Below are 11452 nucleotides of genomic sequence, written 5' to 3' on the forward strand. Positions count from 1 at the left end.
GTGATGGAGTTCCAGCCGAGCTCTTTAAAATCCTAAATGGTGATGCTGTTAAAGTGCTGCATTCAATATGTCAGCAAATTTGGAAGACTCAGCAGTGGCCACAGGACTGGAAAAGGTCAGTTTTCACTCCAAACCCCAATAAGAGCAATGACAGAATGTTCAAACTATCATACAATTGCACTCATTTCACAAGGTTATGCTCAAAATCCTTCAAGCTAGGCTTCAGCAGTACATGAATCAAGAACTTCCAGATGTACAAAAAGGGTTTAGGAAAGGCAGAGGAACCTGAGATCAAATTGCCAGTGTTCATTGGATCATGGAAAAAGCAAGGGGATTCCAGAAAAACATCTACTTCTGTTTCATTGACTATGCTAAAGCCTTTGACTATGTGGATCACAACGAACTGTGGAAAATTCTTAAAGAGATGGGAATACCAGACCACCTTACATGTCTCCTAAGAAACCTGAATACAGGTCAAGACACAACAGTTAGAACCAGACATGGAACAAAGCCACTGGTTCAAAACTGGGAAAGGAAAACAAGTTGTATATTGTCAGTCCACTCATTTAACTTCTGTGCAGAGTGCATCATGTGAAATGCTGTATTGGATGAATGACAAGCTGGAATCAATCAACAGCCTCAGATATGCAGATTATACCACTTTAAGGGCTGAAAGTGAAGAAGAACTAAAGAGCCTCTTGATGAGGGTGAAAGAGGAGAAGGGAAAGCTGACTTGAAACTCAACTTTCAAAACAACTAAGATCATGGCATCTGGTCCCATCACTTCATGGCAAATAGAAGGAGAAAAAAAGATGGATTTTTTTTTTCTTGGACTCCAAAATCACTGTGGCTTCAAAGTCTCTCCAAAATGACTGCAGTCATGAAATGAAAACATACTTGCTACTCAAAAGGAAAGCTATGACAAACATAGACAGTATTTTAAAAAGCAGAGACATCATTTTGCCAACAAAGGTCCATACAGTCAAAGCTACGGTTTTTCCAGTAGCCATGTATGGATGTGGGAGTTGGACCACAAAGAAGGCTGAGAGCCTAAGAATTAATGTTTTCAAACTGTGGTACTGGAGAAGACTCTTGAGATTCCCTTGGATTGCAAGGAGATCAATCCAGTCACTCATAAAGATAATCAACCCTGAATATTTATTGGAAGGGCTTACACTGAAGCTGAAGCTCCAATTCTTTGGCCACTTAATGAGAAGAGTTGACTCATTGGAGAAAAAAAAAATACCCTGATTCTGGGAAAGATTGAAGGCAAAAGGAGAAGAGGGCAGCAGAGAATGAGATGGTTAGATAGCATCACCAAATCAATAGACATGAATTTGAGCAAATTCCGGGAGATAGTGAAGGACAGAGGATCCTGGTGTGCTGCAGTCCATGGTGTCACAAAGAGCTGGGTAAGACTTAGCGACTGAACAACAACAGCTAGGAGTTTTACGACTTCAGATCTTTAATCAACTATTTAACCCATTTTGAGTTAATTTTTGTGTATGGTCTAAGTTAGTGATCAACTTTTATTGCTTTGCATACAACTTGCCCATTTCCCCAATATCCCAACAATCTATTAGAGTCTGTCCTTTCCCCATTGTATATTCTTGACTTTTTTTTTAAAAAAAGAAATTCATTGACTAGATATGTGTGGGTTTAATTTCTGTTTCATTGTTCCATATGTCTATTTTTATGCCAATAGCATACTGTTTGGATTACTATCAGTTCAGTTCAGTTCAATTCAGTTGCTCAGTCGTGTCCGACTCTTTGCAACCCCATGAATCACAGCACACCAGGCCTCCCTGTCCATCACCAACTCCCGGAGTTCACTCAGACTCACATCCATCGAGTCAGTGATGCCATCCAGCCATCTCATCCTCTGTCGTCCTCTTTTCTTCCTGCCCCCAATCCCTCCCAGCATCAGAGTCTTTTCCAATGAGTCAACTCTTTGCATGAGGTGGCCAAAGTACTGGAGTTTTAGCTTTAGCATCATTCCTTCCAAAGAACACCCAGGGCTGATCTCCTTTAGAATGGACTGGTTGGATCTCCTTGCAGTCCAAGGGACTCTCAAGAGTCTTCTCCAACACCACAGTTCAAAAGCATCAATTCTTCGGCGCCCAGCTTTCTTCACAGTCCAACTCTTGCATCCATACATGATCACTGGAAAAACCATAGCCTTGACTAGATGGACCTTTGTTGGCAAAGTAATGTCTCTGCTTTTGAATATGCTATCTAGGTTGGTCATAACTTTCCTTCCAAGGAGTAAGCGTCTTTTAATTTCATGGCTGCAATCACCATCTGCAATGATTCTGGAGCCCCAAAAAATAAAGTCTGACACTGTTTCCAATACCAGACCACCTGACCTGCCTCTTGAGAAACCTGTATGCAGGTCAGGAAGCAATAGTTAGAACTGGACATGGAACAACAGACTGGTTCCAAATAGGAAAAGGAGTACGTCAAGGCTGTATATTGTCACCCTACTTATTTAACGTATATGCGGAGTACATCATGAGAAACGCTGGGCTGGAAGAAGCACAAGCTGGAATCAAGATTGCCGGGAGAAATATCAATAACCTTAGATATGCAGATGACACCACCCTTATGGCAGAAAGTGAAGAGGAACTAAAAAGCCTCTTGCTGAAAGTGAAAGAGAAGAGTGAAAAAGTTGGCTTAAAGCTCAACATTCAGAAAACGAAGATCATGGCATCTGGTCCCATCACTTCATGGGAAATAGATGGATTAATATAGCTTTGCAATATAGTTTGAAATTAGGGTGCATGATGCCTCTAGCTTTGTGGTTGTTTCTCAAGTCTGCTTTAGCTAATCAGCATCTTCTGTACTTCCTTACAAATTTTAGGAATATTTGTTATAGTTCTGTGAAAAATGCCATTGGAATTTTGATAGGGATTGCATTGAATCTGTTGATTACTTTAGTAGGATGGACATTTAAACACTATTAATTCTTCTAATTTCATCAGTTTGGTATATCTTTTCATTTATTTACTGAACCTCTTATAGTTTTCAGAGATTTTTCACCTCCTTTGTCAGAAGTGAGCTGCTGTAGATGTATTCTTGGATTTTTTATGTTGTTTGATTAATCTAAGTACGCATCCTTCCAAAATAGCCATTAGTTTGGATCACTCTAACTATAAAATAATTTTAAATTTTGTTAAACATAATTTATACTTGGAAATAAATGTCTCACATGTTTATTTTTCTTCTTTCAATTTGTTTTATCTATCCTAATTCATATGCTTTTTCATAAATGTTTCAGAATAAGTTTTCTACAACTATTAAAGATTTTGCTGGGGCTTGGACTAAAATTACATTAAACCAGGATGTCAACTTGGGAAAGAATTGACATCTTTCCTATGTTCAGGTTTTCAGCTGATAGATATGGTTACACTTTCCATTTATTTATATCTTTGACTTCTTTAATCAGGCTTTCAGTGTACAAGTTCTTCACATGTTCTGTTAGTTATACTTAAGTCTCTCTTTCTGGTCTTATTGTAAATATTATATTTTTAACTTTTGTTTTATGTCTTCATTGCCATATATAGACATACATGTTGATTTTTTAAATTGATTTTGAAATCTGCACTTTTGATAAAATCCATTATTAGTTATATAGAATTTTTTATGAAGGGGAGGGCATTCCTTGGAAATTTTTGTGTGGACCATAATATCAAATGAGGACAGGTATAATTTTATTTAGGGGTTTCCCTGGTGGCTCAGACAGTAAAGAATATGCCTGGAGTGCAGGAGACATGGGTTTGATCTCTGGGTCGGGAAGATCCCCTGGAGAAGGGCGTAGCAATTCACTCCAGTATTCCTGCCTGTAGATTTCTCATCGACAGAGGAGCCTGGAAAACTATAGTCCGCGGGGTTGCAAAGAGTTGGACACAATTGAGCGACTAACATACACAGACACATGCACAGACACACACACGCACACACACAATTTATTTCTGATATGCATGTGTTCTGACCACTTCCTCTTCGTTCTGTAGATGAAGGAGGGTCCCCTACCTTTAATAGTATGAGATGGCTGAACACACAACATCCAAAAGGACAGATGAATTGATAGCAGTTTATTATGTAGACTCAGCCTGAGGATACGACTCCCTCCATAGGGGCACATGGAGGCTGCACTCAGGAACACAGTGAATAAGTAGGGGCTAAGGAAGACAACCTTTGTAGTAACCAGATAATAGGGTCCCCCTGGATTTTATGGAAGGATGTTTTTGGTTTGTCAGAATAGTTTCATTAGCTCATCGGGATGTGAAACCTTAGACTGAGAATCAAGGGCAGTTCAGCTGTTCAGGTTGACGGGAAGTAGCTGGGTAGAGAGACAAGCCTAGTGAAAGTAGAGAAGGAACTCACAGTCTGGGGCCCTGTGAGGCCTGAGGAGGTCTTGGCTGCAATTCAAATTTCAGATCTCACAATATAGCACACCACTGATTCCTCTTTCTTGTTTTATTATGCTGACGAGGACTTCCATTAATGTGGACAGAATTATAAAATAGTTTTTATAGATAGAATTATTAAACAGAATTCAATCTCTGTTCTTCATTTTTAAAAATTTAAACCTCTTGTTAAAGAATGAGTACTCAAGAGAAATTTTCTCAATCTAAGAAGACTACTCTGCTGCACACGTCAGACTCAATGGCAAAATATTTAAAATCTTCTTGATATCTGGAATACTGGAGATGGTAGACGATGAAAAATGGAGAGAAAAATAAAGCTATAAGTGTTGCAATGGAGGTAAAATTGTCATTATTTACTCTTAATTTAATCCTACACTTTGAAAATAAAAATAGTAGACAAACTAACAGATTTAATAGTTTTGTTGGATAAAAGGCCAATATATAGGAAACCAACTCTATTATGTTGTACCAGAAATGAAGTAAGATCAAAACTGAGAAAATGATATCATTCAGAGTAGCAATCCCAAATATCAAATATCTAGGAATAAACCTAACAAGATATGAGTAAGACTTCTATACTGAAAACTACAAAACATCATTGGGACAAGTCAGTGAGCCCATGAAATTGATGACAACAAAGATCAGAGATGGTAAGGGTAAGTATTTTAAATGCTAGTTACCTCTAAATTAATCTACATTCAATTAAATTTTCATTGAAAATCAAGGTAAGGATTTTTGTTTGCTTGATTGTTTCTTCTGCTTTTTTCTTTGGTCTTTGTGTCTGTGAAGGTGTGTTTATGAGCTGTTGTTGTTCAGTCGTTCAGTCACTCAGTTGTGTCCAACTCTTTGCGACCCCATGGACTGCAGCATGCCAGGCTTCCCTGTCCTTCACCATGTCCTGGAGTTTGCTCAGACTCATGTCCATTGAGTCGGTGATGCCATCCAACCAGCTCATCCTCTGTTGTCCCCTTCTCTTCCTGCCCTCAATCTTTCCCAGCATCAAGGTCTTTTCAAATGAGTCAGCTCTTCGCATCAGGTGGCCAAAGTATTGGAGCTTCAACTTCAACATCAGTCCCTCCAATGAATATTCAGGCTTGATTTCCTTTAGGATTGACTGGTTTCATCTCCTTGCAGTTCAACAGACTTGCAAGAGTCTTCTCCAACACCATAGTTCAAAAGCATCAGTTCTTCAGCACTCAGCCATCTTTATGGACCAACTCTCACATCTGTTCATGACTACTGGAAAAACCAGAGCTTTGACTATACAGACCTTTGTTGGAAAAGTAATGTCTCTGCTTTTTAATATGCTGTCTAGGTTTGTCATAGCTTTTCTTCCAAGGAGCAAGTCGCTTTTAATTTCATGGCTGCAGTCACCATCTGCAATGATTTTGGAGCCCAAGACAATAAAGTCTGTCACTGTTTCCATTGTTTCCCCATCTATTTGCCATGAAGTGATGGGACGGGATGTGTATGTGTGAAGATTGTAAAACTAAATTTAAAATTTGAACATACACTTTATAGCCTAGAATCACCTAGGAAATGTTCAAAAGTAAGAACAAACCTGGTAGAAAATTAGTACAACATAACAAAAGCCTTGTTAGATTATGTTGTGCTGTATTGGCTATGCTAATTGACACATTGTGGTATATTAATCAACATAGTGTGATGTTTGCTTGGGTGAAGATGAATAGGAAAACAGAATAAAATAGAAATTCTAGAACCAGATCCTCTCTCAAAGAAAATGCTCTGGTCTATGGTGGCACTGCAGAACAATGGGAGGAAGATGGTCTTTTCAATAAACATGACTAGGTCATCTGAATGTCTCTTTGAGAAAATTTACCATGGCACTTACTCTAATAATTGGGCTTCCCCCATGGCACTATGGTAAGAACCCACCTACCAATGCAGGAGATGCAAGAGATGTGGGTTCAATCCCTGGGTAGGGAAGATCCCCTGGAGAAGGAAATGGCAAATCATTCCAGGATTCTTGCCTGGAGAATTCCACGGACAGAGGTGCCCTGGTGGGCAACAGTGCATAGGCTCACAAAGAGTCAGACATGACTGAAGTGACTTAACACTCACATACACACTCTAACCATTAATAAAATAAGTTCCAGACAGATTGAAACATTTGGTAGGTTTTTGAAGTGGAGGGTGGTCCTTGTCCCCTCCTCCCTATGTCCTCAGCCTGCCGTCTGTCTGTGGAAAAACTTTAGCCAAAGGATAAGTCTAATAAGAGAAGTGAAAACATGCAGAAACAAGGGGAAACGGCCACCTCCCCTTACATCTGGACTGGCGCTGAGCTCAGACCGTGAGAATGGGGTGGAGAGGACACCACATGTCTTCTGAGACTACATCTGGAGAAGTCTTGGGGTGTTTACTTTCCTCTCGGAAGTGCTGAGCCACCAGGTGAGAACTTGTCTTCATTGCCGGTGGGACCACATGGGCCACGTTAGAGGTGCTGGATCTGCTGAGAGAGAGGCTGTCTCACATCCCAAGGGAGCCTCAGGAGACCCCTGCCCCAGCTGCCACCTGACTGCAGCCACATGAGGGACCTTCCATGAAAACCACCTACTACGTTCAGTTAACTCTAGGACTGTGAAAAAATCACTACATGGCTGTAGTTTAAAAATAACTAATCATTAATTTTTGGTTGCTTGGGTCTTTGTCACTGTGTGTGGGCTTTCTCCAGCTGCACGGAGCTGGGGCCATCCTCTAGCTGTGCACACAGGCTTCTTATTGTCCAGGCTTCTCTTTTTGTGAAGCTCGGTCTCTAGAGCGCTGGCTCAGTACTTGTGGCAGTAGGGCTTGGTTGCTCTGAGGCACATGAAGTCTTTCTGGAGCACGGACTGAACCCATGGCCCCTGCATTGGCAGGCAGATTCTTATTCACTGTACCATCAGGGAAGTCCAAATGGCTGTAGAAGTTTTAGGGTAATTTGTTTGGAAGTAGCTGTGGAAATTTTATTTTTATTTATTAAAAATTTTTTTATTATGGAAATTTTCAAACATAACTGAAAATGGAAGGAGTAGTGTAATGACTTTTACACAGAACTAGGTCATGAAATATTGGGGTTTTCAAAGAATTTCATCTAAAACATCCAATCTACTGGCACAAAATCCTTTATATTCTGTTAGCATCTTTTTAACGTTTGTAGAATCTGTAGGAATGGCATCTTTTCATTATAGATGTTTAATAATTTGCAAGTTGGATTTTTCTTCCTTGTCAGTCTGGCAGGTGGATCATCAAAAAAAAAAAAAAAAAAAAAGAAAGAAAGAAAACTCTAGCTCTGTGATTTTCTTTATTATACACCTATTTTCTTTTAAAATTAACTGCATTGAAACATGTAAAATATCATGTATGAAACGAGTTGCCAGTCCAGGTTCAATGCACGATACTGGATGCTTGGGGCTGGTGCACTGGGACAACCCAGAGGGATGGTATGGGTGGGGGGGCGGGAGGAGGGTTCAGGATGGGGAACACATGTATACCTGTGGTGGATTCATTTTGATGTTTGGCAAAACTAATACAATTATGTAAAGTTTAAAAATAAAATAAAATTAAAAAAAATTAACTGCAAACTCTTTATTGCTATCAAATAAGAATCAATTTTTTTTTTTTTTTTTTTTTTTGCTGCACCAGATGGCATGTAGGATCTTAGTTCCATGACCTGGGACTGAACCTGTGCCCCTGCATTGGAAGCTTGGAGTCTTAACCACTGGACCACCAGGGAAGTCTCTATACATCTATTCTCCATTCTATTTATTCCCTCTCTTACTGTCATCATTTCCTTTCTTCTACTTTTCTTGGTGTGTTACTCCAGTTTACACAGCATGTTTTCTTAAAGACACTATTCTTTCCCATCAGATATTTTTGGCTCCCTTGTCAAATATTAGTTGACTGTACATCCAAGGGTTTAATTCCGGGCTCTCTATTCTATTCAATGGTCTGTGTATCCATTTAAATGTCAGGCTATACTGTTTTTATTACTATAACTTTTTACTATAGTTTGAAATCAGGAAGTGTGATACCTCTGGTTTTGTTCTTTCTCAGGGTTGCTGGGGCTTTTGTACTTTATGATTTTTTTTTTTTTTGCTATCCAGGCTGGCCAGTCTTACCTTCATTCACTTAACACTTGGCATATTATCCCTTTGCATGGCTATACCACAATTCATCTGTTCTTTCTCTGGAAATTAAGACTTGTTCTTTTCTCTTCAATGGCATTTTTAATATGTCATCTTGGGCACATATGTGAGAATTTATTTAGAATGTTTTTAACTAGGATGGAAATCTGGGATTATCTGACTACCCAAAGGGGTATACACCAGTATTTAACATATTTTATAATTTTTTAACATACAGAATATTTATAATCAAGACAAGATTATAAGTTTCTCTCTTAGAATTTTGAAATAATTTTATTACTCCAAACCCTGGTGCAACAAACATTCGAGTAGAGGTTTCTTTAGACTCACGTAGGATTGTTCCTTTAAGACAGATATTGTCTTAGTTCCTTCAGGCCACCAGAACCAAATACTATAAGTGGGATAGCTTATAAATAGCAGAATTTTATATCTCACTGTTCTGGAGGCTGGGAAATCTGAGTTCAGGGTGCCAGCAAGGTCAAGTGCTGGTGAGAAACCTCTTCTGGGTTTGCAAACTGCCAACATCTCACTTGTAGCCTCATATGGTGGTGGGAAGGGAAGACCCTGGTCTCTTTGGTCCTTTATAAGGGCATTAATGTCATAGGCAGAGGAACCAGAGATCCAATTGCCAACATGTGCTGGATCATTGAAAAAACAAGAGAGTTCCAGAAAAACATCTATTTCTGCTTTATTGACTATGCCAAAGCCTTTGACTGTGTGGACCACAACAAACTCTGGAAAATTCTGAAAGAGATGGGAATACCAGACCACCTGACCTGCCTCTTGAGAAACCTATATGCAGGTCAGGAAGCAACAGTTAGAACTGGACATGGAACAACAGGCTGGTTCCAAATAGAAAAAGGAGTACGTCAAGGCTGTATATTGTCACCCTGCTTATTTAACTTCTATGCAGAGTATATCATGAGAAACGCTGGGCTGGAAGAAGCAAAAGCTGGAATCAAGACTGCCGGGAGAAATATCAATAACCTCAGATATGCAGATGACACCACTCTTATGGCAGAAAGTGAAAAGGAACTAAAAAGCCTCTTGATGAAAGTGAGAGAGGAGAGTGAAAAAGTTGGCTTAAAGCTCAATATTCAGAAAACAAAGATCATGGCATCTGGTCCCAACAGTTCATGGGAAATAGATGGGGAAACAGTGGAAACAGTGTCAGACTTTATTTTTTGGGGCTCCAAAATCACTGCAGATGGTGATTGCAGCCGTGAAATTAAAAGACGCTTACTCCTTGGAAGAAAAGTTATGACCAACCTAGATAGCATATTCAAAAGCAGAGACATTACCTTGCCAACAAAGGTCCATCTAGTCAAGGCTATGGTTTTTCCAGTAGTCATGTATGGATATGAGAGTTGTACTGTGAAGAAAGCTGAGCACCAAAGAATTGATGCTTTTGAACTGTGGTGTTGGAGAAGACTCTTGAGAGTCCCTTGGACTGCAAGGAGATCCAACCAGTCCATTCTAAAGGAAATAAGTCCTGGGTGTTCTTTGGAAGGAATGATGCTGAAGCAGAAACTCCAGTACTTTGGCCACCTCATGCGAAGAGTTGACTCACTGGAAACAACTCTGATGCTGGGAGGGATTGGGGGCAGGAGGAGAAGGGGACGACAGAGGATGAGATGGCTGGATGGCATCACTGACTCCATGGACATGAGTTTGAGTGAACTCCGGGAGTTGGTGATGGACAGGGAGGCCTGGCGTGATGCAATTCATGGGGTTGCAAATAGTCGGACATGACTGAGCAACTGAACTGAACTGAACTGATAGGGGCTCAACTTTCAAGACCTAATCACCCCCAAAGGCTCCACTTCCTAATACCATCACATTAAGGATCAGGTTTCAACAGACACATTTTGTAGAGGCACAAACATTCAGAACATAGCAGATATATAGATGCGGATTTTATTGTTGTTGTCAAACATGCAACATTTGCACTCTTAATTTTAATGACTGTGTTAACTGCTCAGCTGTGTCTGACTTTTTGCGACCCCAGGGACTGTAGGCTGCCAAATCCCTCTGTCCATGGAATTTTCCAGGCAAGATTTCTGGAGTGGGTTGCCATTCCCTTCTCCAGGGTATCTTCCTGACCCAGAGATTGAATCCAGGACTCCTGCATTGCAGGCATATTCTTTATCATCTGAGCCATAGATACAACCAAGTTCATGATGTTACTAATAATATATGAGACAATCCATTCTCACAGAATCTTCTAAATCCTTTATTTACAAAACCAGACTACAACATTTGCCAATTTAGGGGAGAAATATTTCATCATATCACTATCTGAATTTATATGTTTTTGATTATTGGTGTGTTTCAGTAAATATCTTTTTTTAATATATGAAAAAAACCTTTTTAATTCTGATTGCCAAATTATTTAAGGCAGGTATAAAAAAGGAAAGCATTCAATATACATTTTACATAAAATAAACTAGATTACAGCATAAAACAAGTAACCAGGCATTAAAGTCTCTCTTTTCTAAAACTGGATAATTGTAAACATTGAAAAAAAAAAACAAAAACAAAACCGCTGGACTATTCAAGTAATAGAACAATCACAGATGTCTCTGGTATGCAGGCTATTGGGTTATTTGTCATTCAAGATTATAAAAAATGGCCTTTGGTATATTATCATCTGTAAATAGTCTAGATCTTTGACCAATTTTCTGTTGTTTATTTTTGTTTATTTATTTATAGATTTGTTGGCAATTTTAGATGATAAGAAAGTTAATCCAATTGTCAGCCTTATGTGTTACAAAGTTTTCCTGAGCTTTATTTCTTTAAAACTTATTTTATCCATGCAAATATATTTTTAATTTTTATTCAAAGACATATTTTTATTTATGTCTTCTAGGTCTTCTG

This window comes from Bubalus bubalis, chromosome 2 (assembly GCF_019923935.1).
Source record: "Bubalus bubalis isolate 160015118507 breed Murrah chromosome 2, NDDB_SH_1, whole genome shotgun sequence".
Taxonomy (NCBI): Eukaryota; Metazoa; Chordata; class Mammalia; order Artiodactyla; family Bovidae; genus Bubalus; species Bubalus bubalis.